This window comes from Pleurodeles waltl, chromosome 1_2, assembly GCF_031143425.1.
Source record: "Pleurodeles waltl isolate 20211129_DDA chromosome 1_2, aPleWal1.hap1.20221129, whole genome shotgun sequence".
Classification (NCBI taxonomy): Eukaryota; Metazoa; Chordata; class Amphibia; order Caudata; family Salamandridae; genus Pleurodeles; species Pleurodeles waltl.
In genome coordinates this window covers 1,291,846,922-1,291,863,792 of record NC_090437.1, presented here as the reverse complement: position 1 = coordinate 1,291,863,792, position 16,871 = coordinate 1,291,846,922, and positions in this window count along the sequence as shown.

Genomic DNA, 16,871 nt, shown 5'->3' with positions numbered 1-16,871 from the left:
AGACGCCATGTGCCTTTTCTGCAGGAGGAGGAGGCTGGAGATGGCCGTGTGGCAGCAGTGGACCATGTGGACAGTGAGGATGAGGAGGAGGATGAGGACAACCGAATAGCAGTCATCAGACAGTACTTCCAATGACACACAGGTAAGACAGTGTTACTTCAGATTTCATTGTCATTATTTTGTAAATCTTTGGCACTGGCATGCTGTTATTTCCCAATTTTGTGCCCACTAACTGTACCCTTTGGCAACTCATTTTACAGATGTTGGTGCCTCACAATAGCTCCTGGTGTGATCACTACAGCCAACTACAGGTCTTTCATTTGTGCTCATTTTCTGTACAGTTGATTTGCAATGTTTTACCTGTTACTATAAATACATATTTGACATACATGACATACTCCAAAAGGGTTTTTTTCAAAGGGTGTTTATTGAAGTGTTAATATATGGAGGGGCAAGTGCAATGGGATGGGGGGATGATGGAGGAAATTCCAGGGTACAGTTCCAGTCTGTAGCACAGGTGCATTGTCCATGGGGACATAGGAAGGGGAGCAATGGTAGTTCAAGGTGGACAGTGTGACGGAGTGGGACACAAGGGTGACATTCAGCAGAGTTTCATTTCCTGGCGGGGTCTTGGCAATAGTATCTGGCTTCTGCCTGGATCGCAGGGAACGTTTGCGGGGTGGTTCTTCTTCTGCAGGGGGAGGGGTGCTGGTGGCCTGTGAGTCCTGTGACAGGGCCTCCTGTCCACTAGCAGCAGAGGAGGTGGAAGGCAGTTCAGATATCTGGCTAGTGGCAGGGGCCTGCTGTTATGAGACTGCCTCCCTCATTATATTGACCATGTCTGCCAGCACCCCTGCTATGGAGACCAGGGTGGTGTTGATGGCCTGCAAGTCCTCCCTGATGCCCTGGTACTGTCCCTCCTGCAGCCACCTGTTCTCCTGCAGATTTTCCAGGATCTGGCCCATTGTGTCCTGGGAATGTTGGTATGCTCCCAGGATCTCTGCAGGTGCCCCCTGAAGAGTCGGTTCCCTGGGCCTGTCCTGCCCCTGGCGCACAGCACTCCTTCCAGTTTCCCTGTTGTCCTGTGCCTCTGTCCCCTGAACCGTGTGCCCACCGCCACTGACCCCAGGTCCTTGATTGTTATGGGTATGAGGTATGTCCTGGTGTCCCTGTAGAGGTGGACACACTGCTGATTGACGTGTCCTGGGACAGAGGTGTGGGTACGCTGGATGGGTGCTGTAGTGATGTTTCCAGATGGGGTAGGCTCTCTGGTTGTCTGTGACTGGGCTTGGGTAACCGACTGTCCAGAGGTCCCTGATGGGCCAGGTTGGACATCCAGATCCAGGCGACCAGAGTTGCTGTCATCACTGTGGGCCTCTTCTGTGGGGGGACTGGATATTGCTGGCACCTCCTCTCCTGTGACATTGGCTGGGATCCCTGTGGGGATGTAAATGATGTGTTAATTTTTCTGTGTGCGGTGTATTGTGTATTGGTGGCTTGTCTTCTTTGGTTGTATTTGCCCTGGCAGCTTCCACTTGTGTAAGTTGGTATGTGGTGGGCTAGCCGATTCTCGCTAGTGTGCATGCTTTAGTGATAGGTGTCCATGCAGGGCTGTGAGTGGTGTCCATGCATTGGTATGGCACACAGGGCTTGGCATTGGGATGAGTGAGATGTGATGGTGGGGTGTTTGGGAAGTGGTGGAGTGATGTGAGTGAGGGTGAGGGTGGGGGTATGTGATGGCATGCGGGTAGGGGGGTGATAGTAGTAAAGAGTTGACTTACCAGAGTCCAGTCCTCCTCCTACTCCGGCCAAGCCCTCAGGATGCATGATTGCCAAGACTTGCTCCTCCCATGCTGTTAGTTGTTGGGGAGGAGGTGGGGGTCCACCACCAGTCCTCTGTGCAGCGAGTTGGTGTCTTGATGCAATGGAACGTACCTTCCCTCGTAGGTCGTTCCACCTCTTCCTGATGTAATCCCTAGTTCTTGGGTGCTGTCCCACGGCGTTGACCCTGTCCACGATCCTCCGCCATAGCTCCATCTTCCTTGCAATGAATATCTGCTGCACCTGTGCTCCAAATAGCTGAGGCTCTACCCTAATGATTTCCTCCACCATGACCCTTAGGTCCTCCTCTGAGAATCGGGGGTGTCTTTGTTGTGCCATGGGTGTTGTGTGAGGTGTGTAGGTGCAGGTGTATAATGTAAGGTGTTGAGGTGTGTGATGTGGAGTACGTGAGTGGTGTGTGGCTCTGATTGTGTCAGTTGTCTTGCTGTCTCTCTCCGGTGGCAATTGCTTGTAGTAAAGGGTTGTGGGTCATGTGGGTGTGTGTTTTATAGTGGTGTGGTGTGTGTATGGGTATCAGGTGTGTATTGTTTGGATTGTCCAATGTGGTGCTGTTTTGTTTGAGTGTGTGTATTTGAGCGCAGCAGTATGTACCGCCAATGGTTTACTTCCATTAAATGTCCGCCGTGGTGATTCGTGGGTCATAATGTGGTGGTCGTTGTTCTGTTGGTGTAACGGTGTGGGTTTTGATACCGCCAGTTTATCACTGACCTTTGTTGTGGCGGATTTGTTTCTGTGGCAGTATTCTTTCGGACTGGTGTGTGTGTCATAATATGGTAAACAGATATCCGCGGCGGCGGTGGTATGTTGGCAGAAGTGAGCGTGGCGGTAAGTGGGATTTACCGCCAATGTCATAATGAGGGCCAAAGTCTGGGGGAAGATGACCCTAAGGCTGTCAGGTCTATCAATGGGTTTTACTTTGGGTTTTACTTCCTTCTTTGTGATCATCATCTGTCTTTCTATTGGTAGTTGGCGTAGTATTAATACAGCATTCCTAAGTGTACTGCTGACAAGTGAGTGCAACACAGAGCTTCCCTTTTAAATTGTTTGTCAAATTGTCATATATTATTTATACATCTTTTCCGCCTAAACTTTCCCTACCTAAGGTCCCTTGCCATGTATTATTCTTCAGGAGGTTCCTTACCTCCTCCTGCAGTCCAGTTATACCCGTCACCAAAGTGGCACTGCCTGGGAACTAAAACTGGTAAATTTAAATCTGTTTTTACTTCATGAGGTTTTTCAGCACCCAGCCACCAATTGGCTATACAGTTTAGTGTAGTTGTTAGTGCATGCCCTTGTCCTACCGTCTGTAACTTTTTCCCAGTAAGGGGTCTACCAAAATACACAAAAATGTAATTCATCACTCCTTACAAAGAACAATGTAACTACTAAGGTAACTAGTTCTTCTAGTTCTTTCTTACCTGAATTGATAAGGTGATAGTACCTCTAGATAATCTTTCCAACCCTTATTGCAGGGGTTTCCAAAATGGGCTTCTTAATAATGGTGGTGGTATTAGTGTTCTTTTCTTGTGTTACGAGGGAAGACATCACAAAGGGAGGTCTCACTCCAACCTATTCAAATGAACTGTCAGATTCATCAGAAAGATTATTCATTGCAGGCAATTAATTGAAAGAAAACATACACCTTACTTTACCACTCTGCCTCCTGGTGCACTACTCGTTAGGGGATGAAGTCTACTTGGATGCTGAGGGTCGCTGGGGTAGAAGAACCCCTCCTGCTACCACCATTAAACCCCACAAAGTGGGATTGCTGTGAGCTCATTGGAGCCCTAACACATTCTGCCTTGTATATAATGCTCTCAGAACAAGTTCGAGCTACACAAAACTGCAAAAATACTAAGCCACCTTCAGTTTCAAGTAGCGCGTTACAGATTTCAGATGGCAGCAATTGATGTTTGTGTACTCTGCAGTTAGAATCTGTGTTTTATGTCACTTACAAAAAAAATCATTGGCTTACTCTTGACGTTATAAAACATCAAGGGGCAGATTTATAAAAAGTGGCGCTCCACCTAGTGCAGCGCCACTTTAAATGCACCACTTAGAACCCCCTAACGCCACCATGATAGTGCCATATTTAAAATACGGCGCACCATGGCAGTAGTTTGGGTGACTAGCTTCATAATTTTGTACGCTAGTCCGGTGCTTTGATTGTAATCAATGGGAGCCTCTGTTTAATGCCTGCACTTAGCAGGTGTTAAAAAAAAGGAGAAAGAAGGTGAAAGTGAAAAACAGGGAAACAGTGACAAGGAGGAAAGCAGGTTTGACAAGAACCCAAAAAGTGAGAGAAAGAGGCAGGAGTGAAGTGCAATCAAAACTACACAACTTTGACTTTTCATTTTTTAATACTTAACAAAGGCTGGCACCAACTTCTGAGTGAAGATTTTTCCCCTGGCACAGTTTTACAAATTAAGCAGCAAATGTTCTGGTTGGTCCAACACCATCTTGTTGGTGTCTACAGTGATATCCCGTGTACAGAAATCATTATTTCCCTGAAGTTCAGTCTACATTTACACATTTTCAACCTTCAAAAACCCTATCTAGTTCAATACCTACTAAAGAGACTTGTCCCGTCCTTACTTTAAAGTGCTTTGTTCAGCACTGAGTAGTTTATGGATTGTCAGTTGTGTTATAATCATAATACAAACAAGATTTATACAGGTCTATTATAGTTACTACAAAAATTATATTAATGCACATTCAACGTGGTGAATTCTCAAATTCCCTTTACATTTGTGCATTTCATCATGCATTGAAAAGAAAACTGAGAGTGCTAAAGTTTTAACAATACTAAGGGGCAGATTCAAGAAAGGTGGCAGCCCCACTTTTCTTGCGTCCCTTAGCACCCCCCTACCGGCACCATGTGTGTGCCATAGTTAAAATATGGCGCACCATGGCACAGCATTAGGCTGTATTGATGTACTGTTCCTAGGAGCCCATTGTAAAAAAGGGTATGTCCCCTTTTATCGCCTGCTCTGAGCAGTATCAAGGTGTTTTTTAGTCGTGTGTATGGCCCTCTCTCATTTTGTTGTTCTGTTGGAATATATTCTCCAACAGTTACATGCAGATAGGGAGCTAGCTGTGTTTCTACGTTGACTGCCAACCCTACTACCCATTGCAACTACGCTCACAAGTAGTGGCATTAAAAAACTAGTGAGCCTAAGCCTCTGTCACAGTGAGCAGTGAGGGGCTGTGTGCCTACACAATCCTCATGCCTTTTAACTGATATTTATCTAAGAGTCTTACATATAATCTGGTGTAACATTAATGGTATATTCAAGTAAATTATAGGAACTGTGGCAACATAACCATCTTTGATATGATTATCTTATCCAACATGTATCATGGAAGCTGATCCAAAACAAAATGGTAAAGGCGCGAATCCCACTTAGTGGATTGGAATACTTTTTATCATAACTGAGAAACTGCAGCACATGGACGCAGGATGCAACTTTCTCATTTGCCGTCCGCTAAGGACTTTTCCTCACATTCTCTTTCCCATCATCACATTCTGTCTGTTAGAGAATACAATGACATAGGACATAACACATCTTCCTCCTTAATTATATGAGGAATTAATTTTATTTTAGAGACAACAATGCCCCATGTCAAAAGAAAATGCCATCATACAAAGTAATTACTAAGTCCTACATGCAGAACCAATAAGAGAAAAATACTACTACTGCCAAGAACAATAATAATAATAATAATAGTAATAATATTAATAATGTAAAACAAAATTTGTGCATAGTACAGAATTGTAATTAGTGTGGTAAGTAACACTAATACTGTTCCACAAAGTAGTTCTATTCCACCACAAAAACTTCCCATTTTAGGATGTTGCAGATTGCGCCCAGTCTTAGATCATTCACTAACCTCAAATGTAGAACTCACAATCCTTCATGTCACATTCTCTTCTGAATCTTCATCCATCAGCCAATGTCTGTTACACTTTCTTGATTTATTCTTCCCACTTACGTGCAACACCCTTTTTCTATCTCCTTCTGGTTTTTCACTTTTACGCAGTCACCCACAAGCAGTTTACCTCTTCACAATCACACTGTTTATGGTTTAGTTCCTGTAATTAATTTATATTCCCTATAACCTTTTCCCACAAGACTTGTTCTCGTCTTCCCTCCTTCATCCAAGCATGGATATTCTTGGTAGCAGGTTTTATTCCTCTCAAGATTTTAAAAGATGAGAATCCTATTACAGTGAGTGTAGTGTGGTAACCCCAAATCAATCTATTTATTTTTAACTTCCAAGTTTTGCAAATATTAATTGCCATCTGTTTGCTGCCCATCAATACTCTGTTGAAGTGTTCCACTGCACTATTCCCTGCAAGATGATATAATGAAGTATGCATCCACATGATGTTATTCCTAGACAAAAGGTTCTGTAGATTCTTGGAAACAAATTGAGGTCCTTTATCACTCAGTAAAGAGTTTGGTATGCTCTTGTGCTGGAACAAGTCATCAAGAAATTTCACAACAATAGTGGAATCCACTTTTCTCTCCAACTCTTACTTCAGGCCTTTTGGAAAATAAATCAACCAATACAAGGATATATTGGGCAACCTCATTTTGGTCATGCAGAGGCCCTAAGATGTTGAGGCTTAAAGTCTCCCAAGGACTATTAAGGCCCAGCAACAGAGACAAAGATGGACTAAAGGTTACTAAACTGGCATCTGTATTCGGATAATCTATGCACTCATGCACAAACCTTTCAACTTCCTTATCTAAACCTGGCCACTAACAATGCAACCTGAGTTTCCTTTTGCTCTTGATTAAACTAAAATTTTCTTTAAACAATATTTTCTACACCTTCTTTCTTAGGGCTAAAGGTGGAATCATTCTAATTCCCCTTAAAAGAAACCATAATCGCAGCCAGAACATTTCATTACAAATTTCCCAGAGAGACCTTGTGTCCTGATCCACATATTTCTTCTCAGGCTAACCATCAGCAAATATTCCTTTTCTCAACACAATATAGTACCCTTGTCATATTCATTCAACCATTGTTCCTTAGTGATGACACCTGTGATACTTTCAACAGTGATGGTTTCACACATCTTCCCACCATTCAGTCTCTGAACTACACACTTCAAGTGGAGTTCTACTCAAGTAATCCACAACTTTGTTCTTAGACCCTGGAAGATATTGTATCCTGTATGTGGAATCTAACAACCTGTGGGATAATCTCGATAACCTTTGTGTACCTTTTTCCTACCCCACCCACCGTGTTGTGAGTATTTTAGTAAGGGGTTTGTGATCAGAATTACGTAATAAATATGAACCCCGGACAAACTGCTGGAATTTCTCCATTCCCCACACACACACACACACCAATATTTATTTTCCTATGGTGGAGGATTTCTCCTCTGCAGGTGTCTGTGATTGTGATGCACAGATAATAGTATATTCTTGAAACTACTGCTAACCTTCAACCACTAGCATCAATGGTAATAATTGTCATGGCTCTTGGATCAATCAATTAATCAGTCATTTTTAGATTGCGTCACTGTCACCCCAACGGGTATCTTGGTGCTAAGGTGTGATGTCTCTGTCAAAGAGCCAGGTCTTGAGTCTCTCTCTGCAGTCTGCCAGTGAGGCTGCACTTCGCAGAGGGGTAGGTTGTTCCAGGCCTTGGTGACAATGTAGGAGAAAAAGTGGCCGCACCTGTGATTGCACCAGATTCTGTGTGTGTGTGAGGGCCAGAGAGAAAGAGTACAGGTGCCTGGAGGGTTGGTGGAAGTGTAGGCAGTGGTTGATGTAGTCTGGTCTGTGATCATGTAGGGCTTTGTAGGTGTGAGAGAGGAGCTGGAAATGCCATCTCTTCTGGTCGGGGAGCCAGTGGAGGTTTCTGAGGTGGAGGGTGATGTGGGTATGCCTGGGAAGGTCCAAGATGAGTCTGGTGGCGGAATACTCCATTGTCTGGAGTCTCTTTAGGAGCTGGGAGGACATGCCAGCCTGGAGAGTGAACTAAACCTTGCAACATGAAAGCAGAAAACATGTAATTTTTATGATTTCAAAACAAGTTTGAAGGTTGCTGTTCTATCACATTTAGTGAATTGCTTCATCAATTGTCGAATATCGAAAGTTTTGGCAGCAAAATATTTCACAAATTTGGTGTAAAATGTAGCAAATCCAAGAAAGGTTCTCGCATCACCATTTGAAGTGAGAGTAAGAGCTTCTTTGATAGCTTCACTCAATTCATGCATAGGTAAAATACCCCGTTCAGAGATCTAATGACCTAGATACGTAATACAATTAAACGCTAAATCGCATTTCGTGATTTCTGCACTCAAAACGCTAATTACTCAGTACCGCCAACACATCTCTCACTCTTTGGTCATGCTCTTCCCAATTATTTCCCTTTATAAGGATATCATCCAGAAAGAACATAATACCGTCATCATCTTTAAAAAGTTGGTACATTAGGTGCTGAAATACTGCTGCCACAGATGTCAGTCCAAACTGCATATGTTTGTACTGATAACACCTCAAGGGCATGATAAACACAGTTAAATGTTTACATTTACAATGAAAAGACACTTGGTGGTATGCAGACACATCTCACTTATCATTGGAAGTGGAAACTTGTTTATAACAATATTTTAAGTTAGGCTACATAAATCAATACACAGCTTTACCTTCCTTAGCCTGATGTGCAACTACAAGGAGTGCCAATCACTCACTTGCCTTCATGCTCTGGATTATACCATCTCTCTCCAGGTTATCCAACTCATTGTTTACTTCATTCCTGATACAAAACAGTATGTTTCTTACTTTGCGAGAGACCACTGTGTTGTTAGCCTTCAACCTTATCTTATGTTGGAAACCCTGTAGCTCACAAACATTTTGGATATTCATTTGCTAATTGTTGTGCAAAGTGATTTATACTATCTAAACACAAAACTTGTTCAGCTTTAAAACTATATCAAATTTCTTCTGGTTTATCCACCACAAAAGTGATGGCCCCTTTTCCTATACGTACAGGTTCACCACTGCTTCTTTACCTTCAAACCTGACAACTCTGAACTCTGGCATTGGTATTGATTCACCTGTAAAATGTTTGGAATGAATATTAGTGGGAACCAACTTATCACCTACAGGTTTTATAAATTTCTCATCCCACATTGGTTGGTTAACAAATGTGTAAGAAGACCCAGAATCTGCTATAATATACACCACTACTCCACCAAGGGTAATTAAGTATACAGGGATAGACCTGGTATGCTTGTTCAGCCTTAAACCAGTTGTATTAAGGCTCAAAATACAATTTAACCCATCATTACTCTCACTGTCTGAAGACAAATTCTGTTCATCAAGATTTATAACAGTAGGGTAAAAATCCTTTCTTCTTTTTCGATACACTTTCACAAAATATCCTATAATGCCACAAATTGAACATTTTTCTTTCCAAGCTGGACAATATGTATCCTTAGCACAATTCTCCTTGCTTCCACATCTGTAGTCTGAATTCTGGTTCTCTCTTCTTCTACTCTCTGGATGGTCACTCTTAGTAGTATTTGGTTTTGATCTCTGAACTTCACATTCTTTATTTGTGAAGACCCAACTTTACACATCACTATAAGCCCAAAGCCTCTCCTGATCATCGGAATCGTTTATGTGCATAACAATTTGATCTTTAATTAATTCATCATGAAAATTACAAAGTCTGCATGAAATCGCTGTTTTTTTAAAATTCAGCTACATACTCCTCATTTGATTTCTGTGCATCTTCCTTCCTTTGGAAAAAATTGAAGTGCTAAAGAGAACTGCAAACAGACAGTGTAAATTGAATATCGAAATCCTCCATGGTGTGTAAATACATCACCCTCAGAAAGAGCATTTTTTTGTGTAGTTGTTCATACAAAGTTAACCCTTATGGACCTAATGAATGCAAAATGATTCTTTTCCATCTATTAGGTGGTAACTCTTCACCTAAATCATCTTAGTGGCAATATAGTTTCAAGTATATTCTTTCCATTTCTGTAATTTTATTACTGGTTCCCCAGGCACAGACAAGAATACCTGCGTACGTGTTAATGTGCACAACTGTGCACACATTATCCTCTAGATTTATGTAGTTAAAATATGTGAATAAATACAGTATGCAAAGCCAAAAGAAATAACAAAAATCTGTTCTTTAGTTGTTAGTGTTTTAGTACTGTCGATTATTTTGGGATCTCCATTGTATATCAGTATCCCAAAGTACCAGAAGAGTGTTTCCCATTACAGCGGCAGTAAGGGTCGGTTCAATAATTCTTTGTCAGTCTGACGAACAGAGTCGAAATAACAGGATTTACCACGGCTAACACACAGACCTGAAACCATATTGAAGGACTTAGGCCCTCATTACAACATTGGCGGCGGCTTCAGCCGCCCGCCAAGGATGGACCGCCGCGCGGCCGCCAATGCAGCCGCTCCCGCTGCGGCCATTAGGAGATCCCTGCTGGTTTCCGCCCGCCAGCCCAGCGGGGATCTCAGCGGCAACACAGGAGCCGGCTCCAAATGGAGCCGGCGGTGTTGCGGCTGTGCGATGTGTGCAGTTGCACCCGTCGCGCTTTTCACTGTCTGCTGTGCAGACAGTGAAAATCTGCACACCCCGTGGCAGGGCGCCCCTGCACTGCCCATGCAAGTGGCATGGGCAGTGCAGGGGCCCCCAGGGGCCGCACGACTCCCCTTTCCACCAGCCTTTTCATGGCGGTTCAAACTCCTGCCGGGACAAAAGTGGCAGAAAACCGCTGGTCCCGGCGGTGCGACCGCGGCACTTCGGCCGCGGTCGTAATCCCCCATGGAAGCACCGCCAGCCTGTTGGCGGTGCTTTCTCCAAAACAGCCACTATATTTGTTGCAAAATTGGATGAAGATCTTTGGCTGTATCACAAAGATACAACCACGTCCTTCCAGTCGTATGCTGCTTCCATTGACTTCAGCTCGGTTTATCAATGATTCCATGGGCAGGGCAAAACGTAAGGGAGAAAGGAGTACCCTTGCTTAGTTTCCCTCTTCACTTGCCAAGATTCCATTATCAGGTGTCCCCATTTAATTGAGGCAGTAGGAGGTGAATTTGATAATTAGACCCATTTAATGATTTCCAGTCCAAATCCCATTTCTCTTGTTACCAGAAGAAAGAATTCCCAAATGAGTTGACAGTCTGCTCTATGTCAATGAATGTTACAACCGGGAGTTATGCATCCATCAGTAATAAACAATACAGTCATCTGACATTTGATGATGTGCTTCAGTTTGCTACTAATCAGGACTGATCTTGTATCTTGCCTAAAATTTTGCAGGGACAGTATGTGGTGTGATTTCACTTCCAACACTGTCTGATGAGGATTCAGCAATGCAAGCGCTATTTCTTCTCCAGTGGAAGGTGATATCTAGCCCAGTAATTTCCACTAATGAAGACTTAAATAGGACAGAGAGGGTCAGATGAAATGCAGTGATAAAACCATCACTCCCTGGTGTTTTGCATTTCTGCTAATGTTATTGGGGTACCCTGTCCTGAGTGAGCAATTGCAGCAGTTTGGGATATAGCCAATACCTGTTACAGTTTGGAACCCATTGGCTGGCACCCTCTGGTGCCTGTTAGAGCTCGGGGCATAAATCCCAATAACAGCTTGGGCCCATTGATGCCTTTTGCCTGTTAGGACAATTGGTTCTGATTGCTTACAAGGTTGGTTCTAATGCCAGTTGCAGCTGGGGACTGATTGATGCTAATTACAGCTTGAAGCTGTTAACAGATTGGGGTCAAGTGATGTCTGTTGCAGCTTGAGGTCAACTAATGCAGAGGACTGTCTGGGGTGACTTTTATCTTTTTTGATTTGTCTTCATATGTCACCATAAAATAAACTAAAGGCCATATTTATACTCTGTGCTGCACTTGCATAATTTTTTTTAACGAGAATGTGGCACAAACTTAACTCAATATTTATATTTTGACACTAGACATTTCTAGCGTCAAAATATTGGAGTTTGCACCATTTTTCGGATGCATGAACCAACTTTGCTCAATGAGATGCAAGGTATGCGTTCTCATCCAAAAATGGCTCTAGCCCCATAGTGCCATATTTATCCCTCCTGTGCAAAAATGACCCACTGGTGCGATGCGGCCCCAAAAATTGGTGCTAAGCTTGCTTAGCACCATTATTTAATGCCTGGGTCAGACCAGGCATTAGGGGACCTGTGGACCCTTTCCCATGGTCAAACACCATTGAATGGGCCCACAGGTGCCCACCCCAAGCTCCAGGAACACCTCTACCCACACCAGAGGGAAACCAGAGGATAAGGGACCCCAGCCCAGGTAAGTAGAGTAAGTATTTTTTTTTTAATGCCATTGGGGGCCCTAACATTGGGCCCCCTGCGTGGCACTGGGTTCAATGACCATGCCCAGGGGGCACTGGTCCCCTGTGCTGGCCATCAGGATGGTGGCCATGACTCCTGTTTTTTCTAAGACAGGAGTTATCTGCTAGGATGGTTGTGTGTTTGGAAATGACACAAGGCTGGATAGCAGCATTTTTTTGCCGCTAACCAGCCTGGCGTATTTTCCAGACGCACACCCTCCTATTCCCATACCGCCACACCTACTCGGCAAGCGTATTTTTTTTCTACGCTAGCCCAAGCTTAGTGCCGGCTTGCGCCAATCCATTAATATGGCTCCTGGCTGGTGGTCAGGAATAGCACATGCCGGCGGTAAACCTTTTGGTGACAAAACTGCATGAGCGCTGTTTTGCACCAAGAAGTTTAAATATGCCCCTATGTACCTCATGGAGAATGTTACATAAACTATTTGGAGAACCACTGACAATCACTGTGCTGTATGCTGAGAAGGCTAGTATGTGTAAATGAATTCCTACTTTATTATATTATGTACATCTAGTACTGTGTGAACGTACAAGCGGTGCAATAAAAAAAGATGTGTGGTTACAATACAAAAAACTGCCACATTTATTTGGTAAAGGAGTCCAGCAGCACATATAACTCAGTACTGATTATTCACACATTTACAGGTTTTTGAAAGAAGTTGACATTTCAACACTGAAAGTCAAAATTGGACAGGGCCATCATCAGAAGCTGCATGGCAGTAGCCACTGTTCTAAAATGACAAAACACACTCCAGGACACTTAAACCTGAAAATTAATCAAAGGGTTCCCTAAGAAAACCCACAACTCCATTCACTCAAGTATCCATACATTATCACACAAGAACCTGAACCCAAGCCACTTAGGGTGGGGAGCTTAGGAAGTAGTTACTGATAGGCTGCAGAAGACTCAGGCCAACATGCAAGAAAATCTAACAAGAAAGAGAAAAATCCAAAGCTTCACCTAGGGAAACTTATAAGGGGGTTTAATACCCAGGGAAAAGTCAGACTCCTGCATGCAGAAAAAAGCAACATGCACAGTGAGAATCATCCAGACTACTGATGACACATAAAAGTAGAAATTGAATGGTTACTCACAAGTAAAGGGCACCGAACCTTAAAACCATTGGTGTCAACAGATAAGATGGCAATGTAAACTTACTCTTAGGAGATGATAATTTAAGTATACACAGGTCAGCGTTAAATGATAGTACCCACGCAAGGCGGCAGTATAGAGTATTATGCTCACAAGTATGCAAATTAAATGATGCTCCTTCCAGGATAGTTCAACCTATAGGAACTAAATACCTAATATACATTGAGGTTCAGGGCACAGGATAAAACTGCATGAAAAACAGACTAAAGGTTTTAGGCCACAGGGCTATTAACAGCAAGATTAATGCTCCCTATAGGAATAATCAAAGGTAGCTGAAAAGACAATAGAGAATTTCAAATTTAATAGCTATCATAACAGGAAGTTTCCATTCTATTGAGAACTCGGAGGCAAGGATTATTCCAACTTTCTTCGTTTATTTAATCAGCAGCCACATAACCATGTCAGCAAAGACTTAATTTCCCATAACCTGAAGGAAATATGAAGTCACAATAAAAACAAGTTCATAACCAATCAGGCTCTGTGCATGTCTGTAAAGGGCGGCGTCCCTCTCCTATCACCCTCTTTTCTTCCTGCGACAAAGCAGACCACGATAGATTTCACTACTGCTTGGAAGACTCTGTTCCTGTAGATTAGAAAGCATATGTTAACCGCTGCTACTTCCTGGGAGAATAACCTAGCACATGACTCAGTAAAAGCAAACATGAATTCCAACCACCAGATAATGGAGATATCCAGAGGGATCGCTCAGAAGATGAGGATTGGGGTGTAGATGGACTGGAGAAGCCCAAGAAAGTTCCATCAGAACTGGAAACCAGACTTGCGACTTCCATACCGGAGTGATCATTTCAAGGTTCACCCTCTGCTGGCACACCTGAGCTCTCAGCCACGTGATCATCGCAAATGGGGAATGGCATATGGCTGCTCTGTCGTCCAATCCAAGATGTTGAGACTGCCAGTCTCAAGCTTGATTGAAAAACCCTGGAATGTGTTCTGCTGTCACTGACACGTGGTGTTACAGGCAGTACTTCTAAGAACTTTTGGTTAGATCCCAGAGGATTCTGGATTGTGTACTCCCCTGACGGATGACATAGCGAACCGCTGCCATATAGTCCATCTTCAGAAGGATGCAAGATTGTAGTTGGTGTGAAGCAACCACTCAGTGGTGGACCATCCTCCTCCAGTGGTGAATTCCCGACAGAGTGCTTCCCAACCGGAGCTGCTTGAATCCCACTCAATTATCAGATCTGGTTGCAAGCTGAAAATGTCATGCCTATTCCATGCTGCCATGTGGACGATCAGCCATTCAAGCTCCTTCTTGGCCTCCTCTGACACGGGCAAGCACTGGGAGTAGATGAGGCTGTGGCAAAGATGAGACTCGTTCAGGCATTGCAGGACCCAAAAGTGAAGAGGACCCGGGAAGATGGCTTGAATGGAGAGAGACAAACGACCTACAACCCTGGCAATCTGACGTGAGGAGGTTTGTGGTTTAGCTGAGGTACTTTTCACCTTCTGCCAAATTTTGGCCATTATCCTGGAAGGAAGGATCAACGAGGTCTCCACTGAGTCGAGTGCAAACCCAGGAAAGTTTTGGATTGGGAGAAACTCAATTTCTCAAGTGGGGTCCTGGAAGAGGGTCTCCAGGACTGATTGTGCTCAGAGTCACCCTACATGCCGGTAAGAGAATACTCTGAAGGCAGGGAGAAAGAAAAGCAGGATCCCTCAGGTACAAGGAGCCCACTGGGAAAGGCAAGAACTCAAGCACCGGAGGGTTGGTGTCTAAGAACACTCTCCTCAATCTCTCAAAAGCATCGAGGTCTACCCCTTAAGGATACGGGTGCAATTGATGAAGCAGAAAATGAAGGTTTTGATTTATTAACGCTTAAACGTAGTGCTGAAATAATCATGTGTGACTTTAACCGAATTAATAAAGATTGTACGGGGACAAAATGTGCCCTCAGAGTAGTTTGCCATCATTTATACGCGTGCTTTATATAACGTGGTGAATTAGAATTGCACTAATCCGACATAATCATAAACGTATGCTACGATTTTCTTGTTTGAAATGTTTTAGCTTAGCATTACTTTAGCAGAGGCTTTGGCCTAGTTGCCTGGTCTCACGGTTTAGATGCTCGTATTTTTCCACTGTGCTATTAAACGTGTATTTTAGCTCGAAGCTGTACTTTTCCACAGAAACTGTTCACATGCTTATCTTAAAGTTGGTGCCAGCCTGGCATATTTTCTCTTAAATTCAAGGTCGACTTGCAGGTGCGGACAATGGAGGCTCTGAGAGTAAGCTAATTGGACAACAATGTTGCAACTTGCGTACCCATCTCCAAGGATAATGTATGCTTAAGTAAAAGCTTGAGAACTGTCGTGTTTGATTGGTCAATTTGAAGCTAACCTATGAACCCACCAATGGAGACCCTACTGGACTTGAACTGTTGTCTATAAAAATCAGGTGCACGAGAAGAAGGTAGCCATTATGCGCTATGATTGCCATTGAGAGTCACTACGCCATTTTGACTTCGTAGCTATTATGGCCCACTTTGCTGCGACGCCATTTTGAAAGAGATTTTGATTCTTTCTCTAATCGAGAGAAAGAGACTTTAAATGATTCTTGCCCTAGAGACTGTAACTTTGATTTGATCCCTTTGCATGAAGTATTAGTCTTACCTTGCCGCCGTGAGGCAATTGCCCCGTTCACCCCTGCCCCTTTGTCCCGTCCCATGCTGATCGAGAAACGGTACCTATGATGACCGAAGAACGGTACCTGTGAGACGAAGACTTCCTTGTATGCTGATCGTAATTGGTAAATATGAAAGGAAATTGTAAAATTGCATTGTGTTTCTTTTAGGTAACCAACTGCTGATTTTGATAAGGTCCCTAGCTAGGAGTTTTCTAAATTAATGTTGCTAAATTGTTTTGCATGAAGTCCCACATGCCGATGCTAATTTGAGGTTAGACGAGGATTCCATGTGTTGCACGATGCAATTGAGATCTTGTTATGCTGACTAAATGTACGCAATTAGTTCATTACAGATTATCGTATTAGTGCTTTGCATTGCCATTATCGAATGCCTTGTGATTCAAATGCTTCATAGATTACACTTGTTTCGACGTTATGGACAGCTATTAATGTTCATATATGTTTATCATTTGGTGTTGAGACACATTTACATTGTGCTAGCTTTGTTAATATAGGGAAATAAATTCACTAACTTCGCAATAAACTGGTGTGGTTATTCCTGGCTGAAAGGTCAGGGTTTGCCGAAATGTATTCTGGATTAATGGTTAAGTGTTATGTTGTTCAAGGTGTTGCTTATGTTCGTTATTGATTATTGATTTTGATGAGATTGACCGATTACGAGTACAGAGTGTTCCCACTAAGTCAAAAGATTCATCGGCCTAAAGAGCGTCCAAACGTAGGTAAATTTGTTACCACGTTCCGCTCTATCACATGCACGGGTTCTCGGAGAGGGGATCAGAGTTCAACCCTCAAGGTTGTGGGCCAAAAGGCGCAGGTAAG